The sequence below is a fragment of the Sebastes umbrosus genome, chromosome 19 (assembly GCF_015220745.1).
Source record: "Sebastes umbrosus isolate fSebUmb1 chromosome 19, fSebUmb1.pri, whole genome shotgun sequence".
Lineage (NCBI taxonomy): Eukaryota > Metazoa > Chordata > Actinopteri > Perciformes > Sebastidae > Sebastes > Sebastes umbrosus.
This window is the reverse complement of record NC_051287.1, coordinates 22,205,954-22,231,687: the sequence shown is the minus strand read 5'-3', so window position 1 is coordinate 22,231,687 and position 25,734 is coordinate 22,205,954.

Below are 25,734 nucleotides of genomic sequence, written 5' to 3'. Positions count from 1 at the left end.
TTTAGACCCACCCAGGTAAAAAAATCTAAAATTAACAGGAATTATTTACATTAATTATAATCCAGGTGTAAACCATTTTAATGCAGCAACAAATTGGTCAAAACTTAAACAGGAAATAAAATTCCAGTCTATGATGTATATACTGTAGTATATAAACAAAGAATTGAATTGAATGGATCGGCCTCATTGTCACCGATACCACCGATCCAGTTATTTAAGTCAATATCGGCCCGATATCCGATCCAGAATCGGTATCGGTGCATCCCTAGTCAAACGTTATAAATTAATTTAATGTTTGTTATTGCTGTATTTTAGCATTTTGGTATTGATGTCTACCTTTGGTTCAGTTTGTACTGATATATACTATATATATTTTTTTAGAATGTTTTTTTTTCTGTCTTCATTTCAGCATCTCGTGACACTTTCACTTGTCATCCCAAATGTGCTGCAACACGCATCACCTGCCTCTTGCCCCTGAAACAGGAGTAAGCAGGTGAAATATTGCATAAAGGGGTGAGACGTGTCGAAAAAGGAAAAAAGACATTGTGTGTTACATTATATGTTCTGAACTGTTTTAATATTGCAAACAAATATTTGTTATGCTGTTACTTGGTGCAGGTGAATTTCTTCTTCTATACTTCTGTATTAAAGCCTGACATATTGCTGGTCAGGGACCATATTACAGTGAGAAGTGCCTTTGACAGTTCTGGTTAATGGTTGTGAGAGGAGGGGAGTCCACACCACTCAACATTTTTTTCTTCACCCTTATCTGATTACAGTGTTTACAAAGTGGGAGTGTTGTAAAAACAGATTTCTGGGATTATTTTATATACACCGCATGTCTCTGTTTTCCAAAGCGCTGTCTTCACACCTTTCTGTTTCCTTATCAGTGCCTTTCGACCCGCAACAATCCAACAATTCAGTCACCTAGGGCAGACAAAATCAATACTCACTGGAAAGACGCTGATCTTAACCAACAGGTTGCGTGGGACCGAGCAGTCAGGTGAACAAATAGCCCATTTTGTCTCCACTCACTGTATCTGTGACACCGTGTGCATGATAAGGAGGCACTGATAGAGATACTTGAGCGCAGAAATGCACACAAAAGGTATACTCATAAATGTTTATAGCTCACCATTAAACTTTGCTTAGATGTTGAATGTGTCACTCACTGATAGCGGAGCCTGTCAGCTGATTTATGATCATCCCTGAAATTGCCTTAGTGACGCCTGGAGAGGATGACTAACCAACTCAGGTAGGGTCAACAAGCTCAGACAGCCAGATAAGAGAGAGAGAGAGAGCGGGGCAGAGGCAGACACAAAGAGGGAGACGGAGAGGGAGAGCCCTTGGGATGGACGAGAAGAATGAGGGTCGCTCCGCGTAAACATGGCAGACATCTCTTCATCTGCCCCGAAGACACAAGACCAGACGCAAACTATTTGATCTGATTGTCCTGTTGTTTGTCTGAGGATTTCTATCAGTGAACACGCACACTTATATTTAACATTTTCAAATTAATTCTACTTTTTCTTGTATTAGCTATCTATTTAAAGTGTGTTTCAGTTTGTCCAACAAAAGCACTAATGTGGCATTTATCAAGTGTGATGTCATTACACAGAGTGTGTCCATCTTTTGCTCTCTTTCACTCTCCCAGTTGAGGCCTCAACACCATTTGTCTCAATCAGCTGCCACTGTTTCCATTTGGCCTGTATCCCCATTCAATATTGAAACCAGCAGCTCCTAGTTCAGACATTAAAACTTGTACACACACACACACCAACAGCAGAAGCAGCAGCAGCACCAGCATGTCTTGCAGCCACACATCCCGCCATAATGCCATTTAGAATAATAGCACTGTGAGCAAATAGCAGTTAACTGTGTTAACGTCTGAATCTGGCCCGCCATGCCTATGCGAGCATCTGTCATCTTTATCAATAAGCAGAAGGTCTGACATGAATCCAATTTGCTACTCGAAAACCTCTTGTCCCTATGTCGTCCAACATTCATACGCAAACACGTGCAGTCACTAACAATAATGTCACAGGTGCCTGCGCTGTCCTCTGACCTCAGGAGTGTGTGGATTTGCAGAGATGGACTCCCTCTTCTCCCGATTAAAGCACGACGAATCATGTCAGCGTGCCCCCGGCTGAACCCTGACTATAGAAAACATCGCTAATTTTTGGGGAGGTATCTTTGATTTTTTTTTGGGGGGGGAGGTTGTAGCATTTGAGAGTGGAGGAGCCGGGCCTTCCCCCTGACACTGACCTCCTGACCTCCTTGACCCGCAGGGCGGCTTGGACAAAGGAAGCCTTTCCCTTTTAATTCTGCCCAGGGAGCGTTATATGGGACCTGACCCTGCGCTCCTCTTAACCTTTTGGACCTCCGGCCTGATGTCCATGATTTAGGGCAAATTTCATTACATGCATTCTCCGGATGAGACTGTTGGCTAAGAGGATGTGGCACTGCAACAACTCAGCCTGATTAAAATGTCAGGTAGGGCGGACGGCGGAGATGTCAACTTGTGTGAAAGAAAAGCGTGTGGTGCTGCTATATTGTTGATCTTTACATTATTGTGCTCTAAAAGCAGCGTAACTCCGGATTAATACATCTTCTTGTCAGCTCTGTTAAAACTAGAGATGTTCCGATGCCATTTTTTTCCTTTCCGATATCGATTCCGATACCAGCGTGATATCGGCCGATACCGAGTAACGATCCGATACCAGCGTGAAAAAAATATATAGTTATTATTATTATTATTATTATTTAGAAGCTGTTTACTATTGACCATGTATGGATGTGATATGATTAATATCTTGTTATGGTCTGGATCAGGTTAAACCCTTTGTAAAACATGAACAAATACATGGAATCGTGAAATTTATCTCGTCGTTGGAATGCGGTTTCTCCATGATGCGTCTGATTGCTGGAGCTGAAATTGGCAACACAAGTGCCAACCCTTGAAAATGAAAGTCTTACATATTGTACATATCACCATTTTACTTGTTGGATTTTCCACTGTGAGATATTGCCAAATGGCTGAAATTTTCCTCACTCTGACTGCCGTTACACTCTCCACTAGCACCGCACTGTTGCTGTTTGCTATCGTCATGTGACAAACTACCTGCAATCAGTTCTTCTTCGCTGCTTTAAAACAGCAATTGCCAGTGGCAGCCATGATACATCCAGGGCGACAGCACAAACAAGGTTAAACAGGTTTTTTTCTGGATTAATAAGTTATGGTATCAGATTGGTGCATAGATACCCGGTCCCAAATTCTGGTCAGTATCGGACGCATTTCCAATAATGGTATCGGTATCAGAACAACTCTAGTTAAGACATTGTTCAGAATTTCAATTGTAAGAAAACTGCAGTGGATTTGACTGTATTATAACAATACTGGAGATTCAATTGCATCTGCCAAATACCCATTCATCTTGTGGGAAATATGTGTAATGTGAGCTCTTGCCATTCACACACTCGGAGTGATAGCCACCGTGCTCTCTGCAAACAACCCATCTGAGGAACTTGTGAAGCTGTAACAAGCAGAACAGAATGCCAACACCATGGGGGACAAAAGATGAGTGAGCAGCAGCGTCAGAAAGGGAAGACTCTTGAGAATGGCTGCCATGATAGGCGCCTGGGCCTGTGTGCTGTCTACCTGTCTCTCTTTCCTAACTGCCATGTTCTTGTCAGTGTTGACACCCTGTCAGCCCCACCTAGCCGGGGCCCTGTGGGTAGCAGGCAGGCGGCTGAGGTGGAGGTACACAAAGCAGGCAGGCTGAATGGGACTGGCTGGGCTGGGCTCTAATGGAGCCAGCCTTCCAGACGCAGACAATGGCAGGGCCCGAGGCCGGGGCCTGAAACCTGAAGCCCTGGCCTGGTATTTTAAGAGGCCTGAGTGGCTCTGGAGCCAGTTGTCAATCAATAGGTGCACACAATCAGGCAAAAACAAGACTCGGAGCGGTGGAAAAAAAATTGAGACGATGACAGAGGACAGAAAATATTGACAGATATTCTTTTTTCTCCTTTTAGGTGAGGCAATCTTAAGATTCACCTTTGGGTCTTTTCAAACACACCACAAATCACACACACACTGCTACTCCTTTCAGGCCAAGGTTGCTGCTTACAGACTGAAGTCTTCATTGTCTAAAGTGCCTCGAGAAGGGGTGGGGTGGAGGAGCCGTGTGTATGCAGGGGGTTCATCAATACGCGATGTAATGCTTTCACCATTCTAGGCCGCCGTTGCTGGATGTGTGTTATTGTGTGTGACAGTGTGTTTGTGTGTGTGCGTGTGTGCACATACCAGAGACAGCAACTGCAGCAGAACGGTGCTCCCTCCTCCTTTCACAAACACTTGCATCATTTTGTCAGGAAGGAAAGGACCTGTCTTCTTTTCTCTCCTCTCCTCGGACACCTCGCAGACATCTGAGGGGAGAGCAAAAGGGTTTGATGATGCCACTCTTGAAAGCCAGGAGCTGTCTGGATGGAATGACAGACCGTAACAACCCCGCAAATGACCTAATACCTCCATGTGTCACAGTTGATGAAACCTTCTGTTTCTGCATCTCCCTCTGTTATTCGTTCCTCTCTATGCTTCTCACTTTCTTTCTGTCAGATCAGTGTTTTGTCCCACCTGTCCACCAGATGCCCCTAGTGTTGAGCCATTTGTTGTCTCCTTTCAATTAAGCAATCACTAAGAGTGTGGAGTTTTTTTGCTTATTTAGTTTGTTTCAGCTGGTTAGTTAATGTCACCTGTGCTTGGGTTAATGTACTCAACCATTCTCAGAGTCTCTCTGCTTTTTGTCTAATTGCCAGTTACTCAATCTCGCTACTTCTGCCCCCTGAGGTTGAGTTAAAAAATGTCCCTGGCTGCATATATAGATGGACGAGGCGTCCCCATTTCCTCCCACTGTACAGAAGTAGGCCAAGATATCCCGGATATGGGCGCTGCCGTCTTGCGGAGACAGAGTCTGCGCAGTAGTGATCGGGGGACTGGAGCCATGGGGATGGAGTCTAGAAGGTAACCCCCGAGATGGGAAACTCTCGCAAGTTGGTTATGGTTCAGATAGGTCGTCGGGCAGCGAGTCTTGTGAGAGTTTTTGCAAGTTTCTTCCAGATTTTGCAATTTGCAGGTTACCTTCTAGACACGACCGAGCCGCGGCATCAACGTCCCCGCCCACACACCCGCCAAAACCAATCATGAGCCGAGCACGACCGCAACTTGTTAACGAGAGAGAATCACAGCTGTCAATCATGACGTCTCACCCCCTTTTTATAGCATCAAATAAACCTACCAGGAAAATGAACACTTGAACATACATCAGACCTACCGAAATTGACAGAAACCGTCTTTGGGAAAAAAATTATTTGACGTGTACTTTGCCTTTTTATTTTGGCACATGCCCCATCCACTTACATGGAGGGGGCGGGGTTTATGACCTATACTGCAGCCAGCCACCAGGGGGCGATCCAAATGTTTTGGTTTCACTTTTGGGGAGCTGTCATATCGTCCATCTTTATATATAGTGGTATTATATGGTATTGTCAGAGCCTTGCACCACGCAGGCCCAGTACTATACAGGTGCTTAAACTAGCTCAAACTATGGAAGCACCCTTAGATTGAATTGTAGTTAGAAACTTAGAAAACAAGGGACGTCTTGCCATTGAGTGTGACCCTCTCTTATAATTATTAGTAAAAATAATAACAAATTAGCTTTGACCCTTAAACGGTGCAATGTGTACGGCACATAATACCGGTAGCCAAGTAAACGGCCTGTTTCAAACAGGCACTGCACTAGTATAGTCAATTCCAGGAAGTGGTCAAAGAACTTATGTGAGAGCATCCACCTTGGGTAGTATTTCAGTATTTCCCTGGACTGTTATGATAAAGAAGCTATTATGTTGGTACACTAAGCAGTGGAAGAAGTACTCTGATTCTTTTCTTAAGAAAAAGTAGCAAGGTTTAAAAATACTTACAAGTAAAAGTTCTGCATTCAAACTTTAATAAAAGTACAGAAAGATTATCAACAAAATATACTTAAAGTACCAAAAGTAGCCCACTCATTATGCAGAATGGCTTCTTTCATATGAATATATACTGTATATTATAGTACTGGATTTTTTTATGTATAGGTTTAAGTCATATTTTAACGTTGTAGAGTAAAAAGTACAATATGTCCCTACCAATGTGAAGGTGGGGCTGAATTGTTCCTACAACATATTGTTTTTATTGAATAGCTTGTTTAAAAGATGTGTAATTTTACTGTCATCGTTAACGCCCATGAAATGTCTGCACCAAGCAAAGACTGTCTGTTCTTTTGCAGCCTTTCCTCTGGGAAGTCATGCTGTAGGTTCCCAGTGTTTGTAGAAATCCATTAAAAACAGCTGTCGGAGATGCAGTGGTGCTTTGAAGAGTGCGTGCTCTGTAAAGCATCTTTTCTCAACATGGGCATAAGGAACATAATTTGTCATTTACATTAAAAACAATGGAAGAAAAATAGGACAGAAATTCAAAGTGCTGCACACTTACATAAGTTGTCATAATGCTTGAGCTACTCAACTCAACTAAATATGTAAGCTATCAGGAGATTGGTCAAAATATTCTGTCAAGGGCCAAAGTCGGTTGAGTTTGGTGTCTGGGATTACACACACTAGCTCTGACTGGAGTGTTGCAGCTCGCTCTGCCTGCGAGATGCAGATTAGAAGTGACCAGTGGTACCATCAGAGAGCGGCGCCTGCCTCGTGTTTGTCAGTGAAACATGCGTCCAGACACATCTGCAAGCAGTTGACTGGGCCTTTTCCTGCCGCTCTGTTCCTGAGAGGTCTGGAAGGGTGACACGCCGATGCTGACCTTATTGTGCCCCGCCTGTCACTTAACCTTCATGTTAGATGTCGGCTCCCCTGCCGCCGCCATTCAATCGCCCCAACCCTGACACCGAACACGACGCACGCACACGTTTAAAGTTGTGACCTCGAACTTGGGGAAGAGAAGGGAAACAGCCACCGAGCCAAAACGCCATTCAAATATTTCCATCCACTGTGTTGAAAGCTGGAATTAGTGAGAACCTCTGTACGTGTTCAAACTAATTGTCTTGTGTTGGATAATTTATAAGAGCACTAGAAAAGACGTACAATAGACAGTTCACATAGCAAAAAACAAACAAAATTTGCCTGTGACATTAAATTAGGAGCTTCAAGTTCACCTCTCTGCTTCAAGTTTACCCTACTGTATGTCAATCCATACTAAAATGACACAAACTCGTAAAAATGAATCCGAAACAACCAATTTCTCACCCAAAGCAGTTATGATCCTCAGCCTTTGAAACAACACTGGTCTCTGTGATAAACTGTTTCAAAAAGTTTACATTTTCTCTGCCTCTGGAGCCCTAGAAACACAAGCTCGCGCTGTATAAATCTGTCAGGGCTGCAGAGTTGAGCATATACAGAGTCTTGATTTACACATTCCAGATGGGAGATTACAGGACTGTGGTGAAGCACTGGAGCATCACACACACTCTACTCCTGGCTCCCCTTTGATGGAGATCCCTCTTGTCTTGGCTCTGAACATTATGAGCTTTCTAACAAACAAACAAAAGCACAAAAGAAAAATGAAACGATGCCTTTCGGGGAGGTATACAGTGCAAACAATGAAACACATTTCTGCTATTAAGTCAGACACTGTATCTGGAACAAATATGAGCTCACTAGAAACAATTGCAGCAAATGAAACCCTGAGCATGTGTCAGATTGTGAATATATGAGGATTCCCCGTTGGTTCAGCACAATAAGACATTGTTGATTATGTATTCAGACATTTCTCCACAGTCGTCTCCCGGGTGAACTTGCACAGTAACAATGTGCAAAAACAAAGGACTTACACAGAGGAAGACAGCGCTCATATTGAGACAGTGCACTTTGGTGAGCTCTGTGTGTGCGTGTGTGTGTGTGTCTGCAAGTGCTTATGTGGTGTAGGCAGCACACTTTCCTCCCTGAGGGCTTAGCCAGGGGTGCGTAAACAGTGATCCTATGGTGCTGGGCGGAACAATTCAGTGTCAGGGAAAAGGTCAGCTATCGCTGCTCAGCTCCATCAGGTCAGAGAAAAACACGGAAAGAGAAGGAAAGAGCAGGCTAAAGTGGCGAGGGCCCGGAGAATATGTTTCCAATAGACCCTCGTCAGGCTGCGTTAGCATCTGCGTCCAACACGTGCACCGCAGGGATCGTGACCCTCCACTTCCCCTTCCCTTGCTCTCCCCAGTGGGGAGAGCGGGCCTGCAAGGTCACCACAGAGGCTGAACGGGGCAGAGTGAGGCACAATATAAACTGACCCCCCAGCAACCACCCTCCCCGAAATCCCCCCACACACCCCCTGGATATTTCCAGAGAGGAGAGGACCAGAGAGGTCCTACCCCATCCCTGCCAGGGTCACTGTCAGCCTGCAAAATCACACCAGCGCCTGAAGCGTCAGGCTGTAGGGAGCGGAGCAAGTGAGCTCAGGGTGGGGCTTGTGCCTTTTTCCCAAACGCCTGTGAAGCAGGTTGAAAGCTAAAAGAGAGGGGTTTGGGCTGAAATTGGGCGAGAACACCCCTTTTATGCAGCCCAGAGGCACCCTGTTGATCACACTGTAGCCAGTGGTACTGTCGGCCGTGATCACCGTACACACAGGCCGAGCACGACTTAAACACAGACAGACCGCAGAGACCTTTACGCTGCTGCTACCTGCAGTAACACGACTCGTGTGTGGCATTATAAGCCATAATAGAAAGTGATGGGCTTACAGAGAAGATAAAGATCATTTCAAAAATATCGTCTTTTTGGTTAAATAGTAAAGGATTGGAGTAGTGAACTTTGTTGAGGAGTACACTTCAATGAATTTTTTTTACTTCCTCTGGTGGAAGTGTTCTCTGAGCTTGCCTAAGCACAAATGAGAAGAAATTTTCAAAATCGGTCAAACCTTTTGGCTGGAGATTTTATCTCATCATACTATATCTAGTCTTTGGGCAAATGGGACTACTGTTTTTGCAATGAACTCCATTATATATAGGAAAAAACAGTAGTCCCATGTGCCCGAATACTAGACAAGAAAATAGCTGTACTGTATATAGAACTACAAGTGGCACAAAAGTATTTGGTATCTATGAACTCATAACAAGTTGAATATCAAAGATATGCACTGATATGCAATTTAAAAAAATATTTCACATGCAAAACATTTAATAAACGCAATGTTTAATGCGTTTTTCCTCATTTTTCAAAATGTAACTATTAATAAAAGTGTGATTTTTCACGTGATCTAAAAATGTAAAAGTTGTACTCTTAGATACTTGCCCAATTTGTAACAAATTTCAAGATTTCAAATCAGAACAAATGTTGTGACATTTTTCCATATCATACTAAATATAGTCTTTGGGCACAAACGGGTTAATATTCCCGACCGCAGTTTCTAATCAATATTAAATTACCGCTCTCAGCCTACACCAAATTACTGAATAAGTGTAAACGTGTCTACCCGTGTTATACTTGAGATTGCTGTACAAAGTACACGCCTCCGGTAAAAGCTTAGACAGATAAAAAAATAGAAAAACTATCACACATGTTTTCATTATCTTATCTCAACAAGGCCCAATGATTGAGAGGAAGAGAAGTAGACATGATGTAACGCTGTTGTAACAAGACATTGTTGAGGATAAGGATAAGAGACAATAATGTATTTTACAGTACGTAGGAGGGTCATTTTATGATTCTAATAGAGTGCTACAGGAATGAGTCCTAAAACCTGGAAATGAGTTAGCATTTTTGCACTTCCGGTTCCCTCGTCTGGAAGTCAGTGGGTTTTTTTAATGAGTTTTTAGTTAGATGGCTGAAATAAGGTCTGTGGTTAACACAAGCTGAATTTTTAAGCCTTTGTGTGTCTTAAAAAAGGCGGTTGCTAACAAGTGACTAAATGAGACTACTAAACGTCATCACGCCGACTCGTCCGCCTTTACAGCCTCGTCGTGTATACTCGCGCTCATGCGACCGTGGTGTAGTTCGTTTATAGCCTAACGTTAGCTTTTTACTTCTGCCGTTTGCATTCACACTTAAACAATTATAAAAGTGTAGTTGTGGAGATTATCTTGCTGAACAAAATTTGTAAGTTTCATAAATGCTTGTTTGCCACAGAGTTTATTTTCTGCAATAATCCAAAACCCAATGGAAAAATCCCATTGTTTTTTTGTCGAGGGAACCAGGGCGGTGCTAACTTCCTGGTTGGCCTACAAAAATATGTCATCCCTGGAGTGCTCTATAGATTCAGTTAAATTATTATCATGAAAATAAAATATTTGTAGAAAGTCATGTTGATTTGTTCCATTTGGTAATGAAAAAATATATATATTTAACAGAATTGTATTCCTCCCTGTGTATCAGATTTTTTTTTTTTTTTTTTTAATCAGGCTTTTGCAGTGCTGCTTCAACATAAAAATAGTCCGCAATCAATAAAATATAAAACTCCCAATTTAGGTACAAACCCCCCCAGATTCTTCCGCTTGACGGAGGAAAAATAATTATTAATTAGGAAGGAGCGTCTCACTTAATTAGTTCTTTCGTTAAGGAAATAAAGAGAGAGAAACTCCGAACGAAACACGCGGTTGTGCTTTCCAATGCATGACCATGAAAATAACAGGACGGGGGGGCTGGAGGAGGGGGAAGAGGAAAAAGAGAAAGGAAAAACATCCCTGGCTAATTTAAATACAGTCTTATTAGTCTAATGACCAGAGTCTGTGATCACTACTCATCACCATTAATGCCACGACTCTCCCCTGCTCTGATTGCCCAAGGCTTAGCTTTTTTCCCCTTAGCCCACATTCGGCTGGGGAACCAACGCGTTTTCCCTTCCGCTACACATGAAATGTGACATGAGGACACTAATGTATGTGGAAAAGGGACGGAAAGCAGGGATGTGAGACACTCTGCACTCCTCCTCTCGCGGTTAATGATATGACGTGCGGCACGGAAACCAAAAAACTCCTCTCCTTTTAAAAGCCATCAGCTCTGAGGCATGTTTCTATTAAGAACACTCCTAAATGTTATAATAGGTGGCCCTAACGAGCTTTGGCCTCGCTCTCCTGTCCGCCTTCCTCAACTACCATATTGGCTGCATGCTGACGCTTATCAAAACGATGAATGCAGCATTAAGTTCAAATGAGTTGGAAGATTGAGAAGAAGGGGGGGAAGTCGTGTTTATCATTGCATGAATTGGTTCTGTTTTCTGCTCCACATTGCTCAAAGACTGCTTATTATTTTAACCACATGTTTTCAGACATCGGTAATCGTATAAGACTATAATATATATATAAAAAAAGCAGGCTAGCCTTACGTGAGTGCACTGGGAAATTGAGGAAGAAATCCATTTAGTGGGAGAAAGATGCACGGAGAACAGAGAAACAATGGTGATTAGCTTGGAAAAGGAAGATGCTGGCTTTAAAATCTCATTTTTAGACTTCCAGTTTTCTGAATACTGTCCCTTCTTTGACCTTGCACACACACACACACACACACACACACACACACACAAACACACACACACACCGTATCACCTGCGTTTTCACTGATCATTATAAGTCTTTTTTGAAAACATCCCAGAGTTGTCTCAATAGGACTGAATGCCTTTTGTTATTATAATCCTGTATTTTTCATGGACACAAATTCACTGCTCTAAGATCACGCAATGTATTCCTCGTGCTATATTTTTATTATAAGTGATTGCCTTGCCAACAGCTTTATAACCCCTATACAGCCAATATGAAAGAGGTATTTTCAAGGGCAAAACCCCAATGAAAGAAAACCTTGGTCATTATTACGACAACAAATGAGGTCTGAAGTCATTTTAAGCCGTGAAATAAAAGTCCCTTCGATGAATGCACACATGTCACTCGTTCACATATCAGCACCGCACGACGAAGCAAAACAGGCCACCAAACATTAGGTGAAGACATGAAAGTCACACGTCTAATGCCCCGCATCGCCGGGCGTGATCCCACTCTGCCAGACAAAGTGGCACAGCTGGCAGAAAAAAGAGCAAGCAGAAAGCAGGCGGCGTGTTAGATGACCTAGGGACGTGAATAACCTTGGTGACTGGGGAAGGCCAGCACTAATTAACGCCAGGCGGCCATGTTGGCTGTCAGGGGATCGTCACATGGGGCACAGTCCTTGGATTCTCCCCCGTGGATGTCCTCGTCACTACTACCCCCGATCGAGACCCCGCGGGAGGACTGCTCGCCCCCTCTCACGCCAGCCTCGACCCCGCGCATGATAATGAGGGGGATGTTTGGGAGAGGAAAAGACTGACTCAAACTGTGTCAGTCAAATGCTAGCCTGCTAACACCACATCATCATTACTGTCACCTCACTTTACTACCACTCCATCGATGATTCAGCGCTCTACTTTTGGAAACTTCACACCTTGAAAGCATGTACTGCGAACATAGAGCTACAATATTCATTCTGTTTGGTATATTTTCATGTGTAGGCGTCGTGTATGGCAATTTGAAACGCCGACGTTATGACTTCTTACACATAAAGAGTGGCTAGGCTAATTTCTCCTCAGCATGGGTGTTGGAAGTGAGAACAGCACTCGCAGCCAAACATGTCTGTCAATCATTTATTGGGATTCTGACATCCCGCCTCGAAAATGTTGCCATACTATCACAGTATCAACACTCTGCATCTTTTGGCTTTAGCATCCTCCCAATGCCACGGCACTATGGAATTAATATTCATCGCTGGCAATTTATGGATTCATTTATCACCCACATCTTATTTGCTCCTCCTAATCGACCCTGGGGGCCTGACTGTGGCCTTGGCTGGCCACCAGTGCTGGAGCTTTATTCCTCTTCACACAGGCCTAGTGTTAACGCCGCTGGCCAACTTCACAGATTTGACTGACTGTGGACTTAATGCCGCTTGCCTTGTTTTCAGCACTTGTCCCTCCAGATTTGCCACCCTGGCTGCACAATTTCCTCCAATTCTAATTATTCATCAGCTCGTTATGCCTGTGCCTGGGCGCCTCCCCTAATTAGAGGCGACGCAGGGTTTGGTTCCAGGCTAGCCCCGAGTGAGGGAACCAGTTCAGAACCAGTCCGCGGCGTGCGCCCATGGAGGACTGGGTAACTGCCAGCCTCTCCCGAGTGCACGGGGGGAAGAGGAAGGGCCCATCTTGACAGCGTGATGTGACGTGCCTTCACACAGTCTCTCTCATACACACTAATCATTCTGCTATGTCCCATATCTATTAGCATAACCTCTAGATATTTATAAGAACCCTGGAACAATGGACATTTTTTTTGTCTCAGTGGTGTTATGTATTGCCAGTGTAGTGTGAATTTTTTTGTTGATTTGTTATTATGCCGTGAAGCTGAGATGGTGATGCTGAGAACAGTGTCAGTGGGCAGGGTAGAGGAGCGTGAATTATTAAATCATTGTTCCCTAATTAACATCAGGCCTTAGACACAAAATAGCCCCTGGAGCTGGAAACAATTGAAATTTCCCACTATTATTAAAATGAACAACTCTGGAAAATAGGAAACAAACAATGGTCTCCCGTTCACATAACAGCCACATATACTTCCATAACTGTCAATATCAGTTGTATCTGTATGTAAAGTAACCATAGCAACAATATGTAACAGACATTGAGACGGAAATATGTTATGGTCCAGGAAGATATCCTCAAGAAGGACTATATTACATTCACCATGGAGCTGCACAGAGGGGCTGACTGACTTAATGGTAACATGTTAACATTATCCTACAGCTACTGAACCCCGAGACCTTTTCAGCTGCGGCTGTTTTTATGCAGGCCCTGTGGGACAGCATGTTTAACTTTTAGTAAAGAGGTTAGCAACTTAGATGGCTGGCAGCTGCTTGTGCAGTCCATACAGCCCGTCCTTATTACTGGACTATAACTTAAATTATTCATTCTCCCATGCAGATTGATTCTCTGGAAGGGCGGCTGCACCAAAGGCTAACCTTAAAACACTTTACCACCATGGCTGAGTTGATGCTTAAACCATCATTTTCTTAAAAATAGTTGTTAATTATTAGAATGTTCAGATCAAAATATGACGACATCTGTATGAGTATCTTTCTTTTAGCCTCAGGTTTCATGTGTTCACATCTCTGTGTGTGCATGTGTCTGTGTGTGCGTTTGCACATTAGCAGATCTGCTACCACTGCTAAGTTTGATTCTCCATCTTTTTCTCACCTTTTTTTCCCTCCTCCCTCTTTTCCTCCCTCATCTTGTCAGTCCTCTCTGGCCTGGAGTGAAAGCGGTTAGGGTGGACTGAATGGACAAATCTGCTCAGGACCCGACTAAACACACAGGACATGGTTACAAAAGTGTACGTGACACACACCTCCATACAGTACATTTATTCACCTTCTCATGCACAAACGCACTTGCAAACAAGCTCACACGTATAGTGTGCACACAGTAGTGCTAATTAAAGCCCTCAGTGTGAGCAGAGAAATATGTAATCCTGACATTTAGTCAAGGGAGATTTGGGGAGACGAGGAGAAATTCTAGCGCTCGGCTTGAGTTGGGCCCGGGGCGAGCTGGCAGACAAAAGGACAGCGGCAGGCAGAGAGGCTGGGATAGGGAGCGGCGGAAAGGTCATCTCCGTGAAAAGGCTAACGTGTCAGTGCTTTTGTTCCTGGCCCTCGGAACATATGTTTGGCCCTCCTCCACGGCTGCCCCTGCTATCAGGATGAAATCTAACCCCCAACCCCCAAACGCAAGAACCGAACACACTTACACAGACAGACTGACACACACACACACACACACACACACACACACACACACATACACACACACACAGTGGCCAGTGGTTATGTTACTATACCACAGTTGTTTAGGATAAACGGATAAAAGTTGAGTTGAAGGTGTTGCCTTACCACTCTCAGTGCTGGAAAGCAACACCAATCAGGAACACCTGTCTGCTTCTGTGCTTCCAAATCAAGATAAGAGGTGACAAAAGAGAAGAAATGAACAAGTGTGCTAGAGACTACAGTAATACACAGTCTGAAAATTGAGTTAAGGGTCATTCACACACACAAATAAAGAAATGAGTAATGGCCAAAAACACGGTCCTACATATGATGGATGGATGGTGGGACTATTTCTTGGCTGGGTGACTACCTGGACTCTGCACCCGATCGCCTGTTTCCTGTCTTTGTGCTAAGTTAAGCTTCGTAATTAACAGACAGAAATGTTTGCTTTGTTAAATGTTCTTTTAATGTGCTGTTAAATGAATCAAATCAAAATCAAAAATGAAAGTGGTATCTATTTTCTCATCTAATTCTCGGCAAGATGGCGAAAAAAAACATATTTCCAAAAAATGTCAAACTATTTCTTTAAAACATGTACGCATATACTACGTGTTTATAATCTGTATCCAGTTAAATGTATGCATTGATTTGTCCTGAACACGAAATCACATGTTCAGACCAATGCTATTAATCGGAAGAAATAAAGCAGGAGCGTTATTCTTTCAGGAAATTTGAATAGAGACATGTTTGGCAGCATCATGCCTTATGTGGCTGCATCTGCTTTCTGTCAGGTAAGCCTGATCAGAGGTTTTGTCTCAGCCGGGGATGCTTGAGGACATTTTTCCATAAATATACATGACCGGGCTATTCCCTGACATACAGCATGAGGTGAAATATAGATAGAACATACCTAGTTTCATCTGCTGACTTGTTAACATGACATAAAAACACGTTCAAGTAACTCCTACCTCACAGATTAGTTTACAGGCTGTTGAGCCATACTGTAAATTTCCCATTGTGTTTGACTGCTTTGATGAAAGATGACTTCATTTCCAGTCAGGAAAGTGGCACATTTCCATTCATCTCAAAAATGCTTTGATTTGGTAATAACACTGTATAAACAATTTATGCCAGACCTTTGTCAAAAAGTGTGAAACGTGGATTCCATCTCCCCTCGTATATCTCACTCCTTTTACTTTATGACCCCTTTCATCACTTCCCTCTTCCTGCCACGCCCACTGTCCGTCACTTTCTGCTGCAGGGTTTCCTCACAAAAAAAAACTATTTAGCACGGACCAAGAACACTGCTAGTAAAGTCCAAGTTAGCCATTCATCCACTGTGGTACAGTCATTTTGTTAAAATAAGCCAAAAAAGGGTTTATTTATATACAAAAATATTTCTATTAGGCAAAAATTAAAGCCTTTCTTCAGGCGTCTTTAAAAAATTGTTTTGTCAAAATATTATATCCGTGGTTTGACGCATAGCAGAAATAAAAATGAATAATAACCAGGTCAAATGTATTCTATTCTTTTCATTTACGTCGTCACTTCCTGAGAGCCTCCTTGTCGGTTCGAAACGTGTAACCATGGTAACTAGTGCCAACCTCATTTGACCAAACAATGATTTGTGTCTGAACTAATTTTAATAATATATTACGTCTAGCAAAGTGAAATCTTACACTGAAATCGAAGCGTCATTGATGTCATAGACCTGTCCGTCAATGTCCGTTAGGAATGTTGTCAGCACTACCGCATTGCACTGTGTCAAATTTATACTGCCGTAGTGTCTATTGTAATATTTCAATGGAAATAGTATGCAATTTACATACTACTGGTTTCATACTAAGGTTTTGGACATCTCACATAAAATACATATGCTCACATACTGTTTTAGCATACTAAATAGTTAGTATGGAATTTCAGACGGAACCTCAGTCTTTTGGCACCAACTTTCCACGTAGGCTTGATGAGGCCTGTAGGGGTAGAAGTCCTGTTGTGAAGGTGATGCTGGAAGGGACGAAGGTCTGGCTGCAGGGAGGTGGGGTCAGTCTAGTAGTGGTTTACATGCCAGCCGTCAACCTGCTGATGCCCCCCCAATCACCATATGTCTTGTAGGGGACCTTGGTGTGTATTGAGCCTGAATATTAACTTTAAGATGACAGCATGCTTTACTATAGGGTTCAAGATGTATTTAAAGATTCTGGAGAATTTCGCTGAAAAATGTCTGAAATATTTTAATTTAATTTATTTTATGATGTGGCTGAACAACAGAGTGGCAGGTGTGATAAGATGTCAGATTTTGGTACTGCACACTAAAGCCGTGTTTCCACTACATGGTGTGGCTCTGCTTGACTCCACTCGACTCGCTTTTGGTACCAGGTCCTTTTGTCTAGCCGTGTTTACACTGCGAATAATAATCCCGGACGAGCCCTCTACCTTGGGGCAGCTGTAGCTCAGTGGGTAGAGCAGACCGTCCAATCCCCAGCTCCTACAGACTGCATGTCGAAGTGTCCTTGAGCGAGACGCTAAACCCCAAGTTGCTCCTAAAAATACTTATGATGGGTTAAATGCAGAGGTCAAATTTCATGTATGTATCTGTATGTACTATGACAATTAAAGGTTTGTTCTTCTTCCATCAGTGTAGCCAGGATTCTCAGCTGATCGCCGTAGCGGCAGCAAATTAAACAGCCAAGACAATCATCTTCAACGGGACACTCGCTGAATCATTTCAACGCCAACCAAACAGAGAAACGTTTGCACTTCGTCAATCGTACAGAGTAGTGTACGGTGTAGTTTTGCGAGCTGGCATTTAAAAAAATCTGTGTCGAGTGAATTCAAAATTGTTGACGGCAGTTTGGCAATTTAAAAATCGCGGGTTTGTTCAGGATGTCCCGTGTCAAGCTATAGTGACGAATCCCTCTGACCAATCAGTGGTCTGCAGTGTTTTAACTCCACCTTCTAGTATCGGCTCAGCTCGCTTTCGAAAATGAAGTGGTTCTGTCGGTATACCATCCACAACTTTTGCTAATGGAAATGCAAAAATAAGCGTTCTAATTTGTAACAAACTGAACTGGACTAAACTGGACTGCTTGGTGAAAACGGGCCATAATGTACTTATCCTATACAGGCTTTTATTGGCCTTTACCCTCTTCTGCTCCATCCACCACCCTCCCAACACAACAGCCTCCACCCCCATCCACCACCCAGCTCACCCTTCAGACAAGCTGTCGGGATGCATCAACGATGAGGCCAAAATGACACGTATGTCTGTGTGTGCGTGTGTGTGTGTGTGTGCGTGTGTGTGTGTGTGTGTGTGTGTGTGTGTGTGTGTCTGTATGCCACGGGTAGAGAAAGGTACTGTAGGAGGTCACTCTCATTAGGGAGAGCCACTGTCACTTCAAGATTGTAAATAGTCACCAGATTATCAGAGTGAACCCACCACTCAACTCCTATATCTCTAGTTCTGTCTCTATAACATACACCCCCCCTCCCCACATCGCCGCTCGCTTCTTTGTTATGTTGCCCCTTCACACCAATTGCACGTGCCAAGCATGATGACCTACATTTGCATAAAGTCTCTGTTGGCAGATTGGATTGGTCAACATAGCCTGGTGGTCAACAAACACACCTGTCAGAATAGATAATAAGAAGAGGAGCATTAATGGTCAAAGATGACTACAGACAGGACTACAGTTTTCTCTTGCTGTTCCTGAGTATGTTTGTGTGCGTGTCCATTCTGCGTGTCTAAGACCTCGCCTTTGGTGCCATCTGGGTCCTTTTCCTCACAAATCGGGACAAATCAGAGTGCTGAGAGGAAGACAGCACTGGAAAAAGGATAAATAAATAAATGATGGTGTGGGGACAGAGTGCAAATGGCAGCCTGAGATGCTAAGGGGAGGAAGAGGAGAGAAAGAAAGTGATTAAGGCATCAGGAGCGCTGGTGATAGGCCTCTCTTCACAGTCTCTGTGGACCCTGGAGATGAGCCTGAGAGGGGGTAGACAGCCAACATGGCAACCTCTCAGCCCGCATCAAGCTGTCGCCGACTGCGATGCCCACCCAAGAGACCGCAGCATGCTCTCTATGAGAGGGAACAAACTCATAAAAGCTATTATTGCGCAGATGGTTCTGTGCTCTTTTCTACTCAAAAGCTGTCAGTGACAGAGCTCAGCGTTTGGTGGCAACTATTGAGAAAATGGAGCGAAAAAGGGGGAAGAATCTCAGAGAATGTTCGAGTTCATATCCATTCAGGCTCATCTTGACCTTATCTTGTCACACCACTGCCATAGTGTGTGTGTGTTTTCATTTGTTTGCAGCTCTGTGTCCACATAAAGAGTTGAGTATGGTGCTTTAAGTGATCAAGAGTGTGTGCATGTAATCCTTGGGCACTAATTCTCAGGACATGCAGCAGCCTCGGCGCTGTGTGCTGACCAAAGGAGCTGTCTCACAATCAGGGCGTGAAATGCTAAAGAGCTTCCAGCCAACGCGCCTGCATGGTGTTTTCTCCCCACAACTGTTCATTTGACATTTAGTAAATCATTACTGCACCCATGCCCTGGAGGAACACTCATACACGCACACACGCACACACACACTGTATAAAACTCACCATACATAGTCACACACACACACAACCTTGATGGTAACTGTTTATTAACAAGTTAGGTGACCTGATTTCATCCCGTTGCCAAAATGATGACACATTCATCCAGAGGTGTGTGGCTAAAGCCTCGGAGCATGTTGTCATTTTATAAATCTGATTGTTAAAACCTATAGGAATATATATAGAAAAATATATATATATTATTTAATAAAAAGAAAAATTGAAGAGAAAATTGGGATCGTTTTCTAAAATACCCTTAAAAGTGAAGCTACACTAAATGTATGTCATTTCTTTTACTGGCTGGCCACATACCAGCCATGCAAGTTTACTAAAGCCCATAAAAAGGGTTTCAATAAAGACGTCAAGTAAGGTTTGAACTTCTGCTGGCCTGCACGTGCATGGCGTCCGGGCCTGTGCGGACAGGCAGGCCTCGTCAGGCTTTCACACATCACGGACGTGTGCTAAACTTCCTCCTAGCTCTCTAATCGGTGCTGGGCAGAGGGGATGAAAGATGATAAAAACCCGAGTGATATAATGGCCACACATCTGTCTGCTCGCCTCTCGTCTCCTCCCATCCACACGCTGTCAGCGGCTGATGGACAGTTGACGGCTAGAGAACATTTTGAGAGATTGACAGGTGACCAAGAGAACATTGAAGTGTACAGGATTAGAGTATTTACAGAGTACGTATATTCTAACCTACAGTCTAGTGCACACACGCATTGTACAATATATTTATATAGATGCATATATATACGCACTTATACTGTATATATACTGTATGTTATACTGTTATCATACTGAATTATGGCCCTTTAGCTCTTGGAATATTATATTTTGTTGTATCATTGAGACAAGAAAGCATCTTTTCTAGGCTTTGGGAAAGTTAATCAGATAAAGACCTCCGTGTTTTAAAAGTTCATAATACAAACAGTAATAATTGATCGTGTGTGCAGTTCGGAGTGTCCTGTCAAAAGATCTACAGACGTCTCTTTTGTAATGGCGGTCTATGGAGAAAATGCTTCTCTGTGCTGCAGGAGATTTTTTTGTTGTTGGCAACTGGGATGATTTGGCAGCCATATCCAGCTCTCTTAAAGCTTCAGTAGGCAACAATGTGTTGGCATCATTGGGCAAAAATTCCATAATAACCTTTCAGCATATTGTAATTAAGTGTTCTGAGAGACTTCTGCACCTCCTCATGGCTCTGTTTTCAGGCTATAAATAAATCTAGCCAGTGATGGAAGACTTTGACCAATCACAGGTCATTTTAGAGAGAGAGCGTTCCTATTGGCTGTGCTCCGACTGGTGGGCGGTGCTTGGTATTTCCTCAAGAGATCTCAACAGGGCTGCCGGATCACAAACTTTCTTATTTTACAGCTAAACCGTGCACTACAGGATGTTTCTGAAAACATTTGAGGCGAGAAATAGGCATTACAGTAACAGAATATTGATTCATATTTGATCAGCGCTGCCTAGTTTGACCGTTTGGCCGGAAACACAAAACAACACACAAAACACGGCCAACTCCCAGACCGGACAACACCGTGGTAGTGACCTGTCAATCACAAGGTAGCCCCGCCCTAAAGCATCCCCTGCTTTATGGTCTATTTGACTCTAAATGGGACCATAATTTACTAAATGAACATCATGCTGTATTCAAGAAGACTTGAAACTAGCAATTGAGACCATAAACTCATGTTTACAATGTTTACTGAGGTATTAAATCAAGTGAGAAGTAGACTCATTTTCTTATAGACTTCTATACAATCAGACTTCTTTTTGCAACCAGAAGAGTCGCCCCCTGCTAGCTAGTAGAAAGAATGCAAGTTTAAGGCACTTCTGCAATGGCTTCCCTTCTCAGACTCGGAGGTTGTCACCTGATCAGAACACAAATCAATGAAGCTTATTCTTTCAACAAAGTGATTTGCTTTACCTACATTAGTTTGCCTTTGTTTGCACAATATGAATGTAATGTCCTAATACCACCAGATTCTTATGCATTCATATCTTAAAGTACCTACTCTATCCTCGATTTATCAACAGCGCTCTCTTAATTGCTGCAATACAGATCACCACCCTCTTACTTAATTAATGCAAATGGAGCAAGCGAGCAAATAATCCTCTGTCATTATATTTCTTTATACAAGTGCTTTAAACCCATTGTCTGTGTGATTAGCTAATAAAGAGCTCCTAATGCCTTGTCTTGCACTAACGACGCACATCCTCCTTTTAATCCATAAGCTCTTAAGGCGGCCATAACTGTCTTATTCATGTCAGGCCAAGAATGAAACCAGTAAAGGGTACAAAAGCAGCCTTCGCAGTCCACACACATTCACACACACTTAATATCAAGGAGTGAAGAGCAGAGAATCGAGTGTGTATGGATAAGAGCATTATCCACCATCAATTAAAGATGGAGATAGGAAGCAGGACATTTTAATGTTGGCCTTGAGAGGCTTGAGTGGGTAGAGACGTGGAATCAATAGCATAAGAAAACATAACATATTCTGCCTGTGAGTGTGTCTTTTGAAGGGCAAAATACACTTTGAAAATATGAAAAGGGTTTGACACAGCTCTGAGTGAGTTATTTTAATGCTCAAAATTACACAAATATGAAAATGACTCTTCACTTTTGCCATGTTATTGAAGCTGTGTGTTATTGAAGCTGTGTCCTGCATTTCCTTTATGCACAGGCCTTTTCTTTTGCCTTGAAGCACTTTAGTGCTTAACTTGAATGCCCTCCTCGAAGATGTGATATATTCAAACTCTCCGTAACACCTCAGCCTACCTTGACGCCAGCCCCAACAGACTGCCCTTACACCTCATCATCAGTTTGGCTCAGAGAAAAACTCTGAGATGATGCCAGTGGTAGGCGAGCTGCCCACCGTCTTCTCAGTGACAGTGAACATGCTTATTATTCGTGGCTTTCCCTTCAGCCTGTCCAACACATAAGGTTATCTGGACCGGATAAAGACGGGAAAGAGAGCCGTGTCCGCGTTCAAGCCCCAGAGGCAGGATGAAGAAACACGCCGAGGTGGGGAGTCGAGAGGGGAGATGCTACGAGTCACACGCGGTGGACCTATTGGGTTCACCCCCGGGGTGTGTATGAGTGTGTGTGGTTTGGGAGTGGGAAGAGGGTGTGTTTAGCCGTCTCCGTTGTGGTGGAAGTAACCTGGGATAGGGGACTGTGCGAATGGATGGAAAGAGAGGAGGGGTCAGGGGTGGAGGAAGCGAGGATATGGGAAAAAGAAATAGAGGAGAGGGTCATTAACATTAATGCTGTGTTATTGTGTGTGTGGTTTTGAGGGGCGGGGGGAGGGGGGGGGGGTTGAGGAGGCGATGTTGTCAGTGCCTCGAGCCTTTGGTCATTTCCTCAACACAGATAAGGAATCAAATGTGGAGCATCACACCACAGAGGATAGGCAGCGGCTTATCTGAGCGTTTAGCAATGTGTCTTTGACATGTTATATTTTCATTACAGTTTACCTTGAGGGCAGAGTGAAGAGAAAATCCCACTGATCCATACTGGGCTCCATCCCGGAAGCTCTGTGTCAGTGCATCCCTTCCTCCTCCTCCTCCTCCTCCTAGTCCTCCTCTGGGGAAAACCAAGCAGTCATACTCTCACCATAAAGTAACACAAACAGCACAGCTCATTGCCATCGCAAAAGGATTTCAACAATTCACCTTAACCAGACTCAAATTGACTTTATTACTTATTTTTATTACTTTATTATTACCTTATTTGTGATTCTACAAGTTTTTATCCACACTAACGTCATGACTCTAGGGATGGCAATGTCAATTTCTTGTTGGTGGATCACCCTTTTGGTCCAGACTGAAATATCTCTATCTCTATACCAGCTGGTTAAAGCTTCCACTTATTCTGTAAAATATCTCAACATTTAGTTCACAAATTGGCAAAAAAATGTGTAAATCATTCATGGTTCCCATACGATTAAGTCTCATGGCTTTGGAAATCCCCTGACTTTTCTTTTAGCACAACCCAGGCAGCAACCTCCATTTCTAAGAAGTGAAGCCAATGCTGAAGTGGCTTAAACTTGTATTCTTTCTAATAGCCAGCAGGGGACAACTCCTCTGGTTGCAGAAGAAGTCTGATTGTATAGAAGTCAATGAGAAAATGAGCCTACTTCTCACTTGATTTATTACCTCAGTAAACATTGTAAACATGAGTTTATGGTCTCAATCGCTAGTTTCAAGTCTTCTTCAATACAGCACGATGTTCATTTAGTAAATTATGGTCCCATTTAGATTCAAATAGACCATAAAGCAGGGGATGCCTTGGGGCGTGGCTACCTTGTGATTGGCAGGTCCAGAGCCAGCTTAAGCGTAACCCCTGTAACCCTCGTTTTAGTTAAACTGACTAAACACTTTTAAGCCAACAATATCAGGGACCAATTGTTTATTTATATTATGATAACATTTTGGTCGCTTAAAAATGTCTTAAACAGCGTTTGTTTGTATGTACCTCCACCCTCTTGTGTCACTTCTGGTTGCATATAACCAAGATGGCAATGACCAAAAACCAAGATGGCGATGGCCAAAATGTCGATTTTCGAATGGTTGCCCACAAGCTTCACAGAGCCACTAGAACGGCTGTAGACTTTTACTGCTCTTATACGCTCTAACCTCCTGCATACCTGCTTATTCAAAGGTACAAATGAGACTGTATGGTATTCACAGTTACTATCGGCAGGTTGTTAACGAAACATTGTGATCTTTGACCTACTCCATGCTGTGCTACGATAGTCCTTCTTGTTACATTTCATTGGGTCAGGAGTTCACAGTCCATCCATCAATGTCCAGTGAGGCTTGATGCCTATTTTTAGAAAGACTGGAAGGGAAGAGGAGAAGAGAGGAGAGGAGAGGAGAGGAGAGGAGAGGAGAGGAAAGGAGAAGAGAAGAGAAGAGAAGAGAAGAGGCAGGTCTATTGTCAGCAAACAGCCGGAAGATTTACTCTATGATCGCTCCCAGATCTGGTTTCTGCAAACATCATTGTGGCCTTTTCTTCCACTTGTGTCCCACCTCAGGGGTTACAAACCACTGTTCCCCGTGGTCACACCAACATCATTTCCAGTTCCAACTCCTCAGCTGTTTATGATCAAACACATGGGCTTTTAACAACAGCAACTGCTCACTGCCGAGTCCACCTACTGTTGATTACCTTGGCTTCCTCATTGTGCCAAAAACTAGCACATTTTGAAAAGCTTGATCTCGGTCTCGGTGAGGTGATTCTTCAACAAGAGTGAAATTTACCAATTCTAGAAAATATCTTTTCAGCTTTGACCCGATCTTCCACGCGAATGCTAGGAAAAAAATAAATGCTGCCCTGTATGAATACAGCAGTATTTTAAGGGGATTAAGACTACATATTTAAGCATCAAATGTTCTTTAACAATCAAATGAGAAATGCATCTTTTTAAAAAAAAGCCCCTAATCCTGTCCGGAGCACAGATTTGGAAACTTATATTTAGGAAAATTGCATAAAACATTGTTTTCATGCACAATCCTTTTTTTATAAGATTTACTTTGATCTACTTAAAATAATCCATCATAATTTAAAGAGTACAGGTTGGCTGCATTAATTTCCAAAATGAAATGAAAAAAAGATGGGATAGGAAACGGGACTGAACTGAAATAGTAGATTCCCCCCCCCAAAAAAAAAAACCTGCCATGAGCTCAGTTGAAGGGACTCTTAGTTATAGCTACATTTCTTGCGCAAAATGGGTAAGCAACATGAAACCCTGGCAAATATATAATGTATAACATATCACAATATGTTTCACATAAACTACCGTTAAGCACTTCGATTTTGTGCAGTATATCTGTTGTTTTCAGCTGTTCTTGTTTTTGTACACATATCAATTTACTTTAAGGTAGTATATTTTCACTATTGTTTTGCCAATAGTGGAGTCAATATATGCTCTAACCAAGGGGGAATAAAGAGCCTAAAAGCAGCAAATGGAAGGAGTCCTGTGCCGTAACTATTGTCAATAGTGAAGCTGGAAATCAGACAGTGGCTCTTTCACCAAAACGCCAGCTCTCTGGAGATGGAAATCACTGTGATATATTATACAATTAGCTCCCAAAACTCGCGCCCGAATCACATGAATGCAGCCACACATTCTTGCACTCAAGCACATGCATTTATACCAAAACATAAATACAGAAACGTGCAAGTGAGTGCACATGCATCTGCATGCATACGAACGGACACTCACACACTGAGAGGCTAAGGAGGGGAAGGCACACCACCCCTGTATTAATTTTTCATAACATCATGCTCAATACAAAATGCAATAAGTGTTTC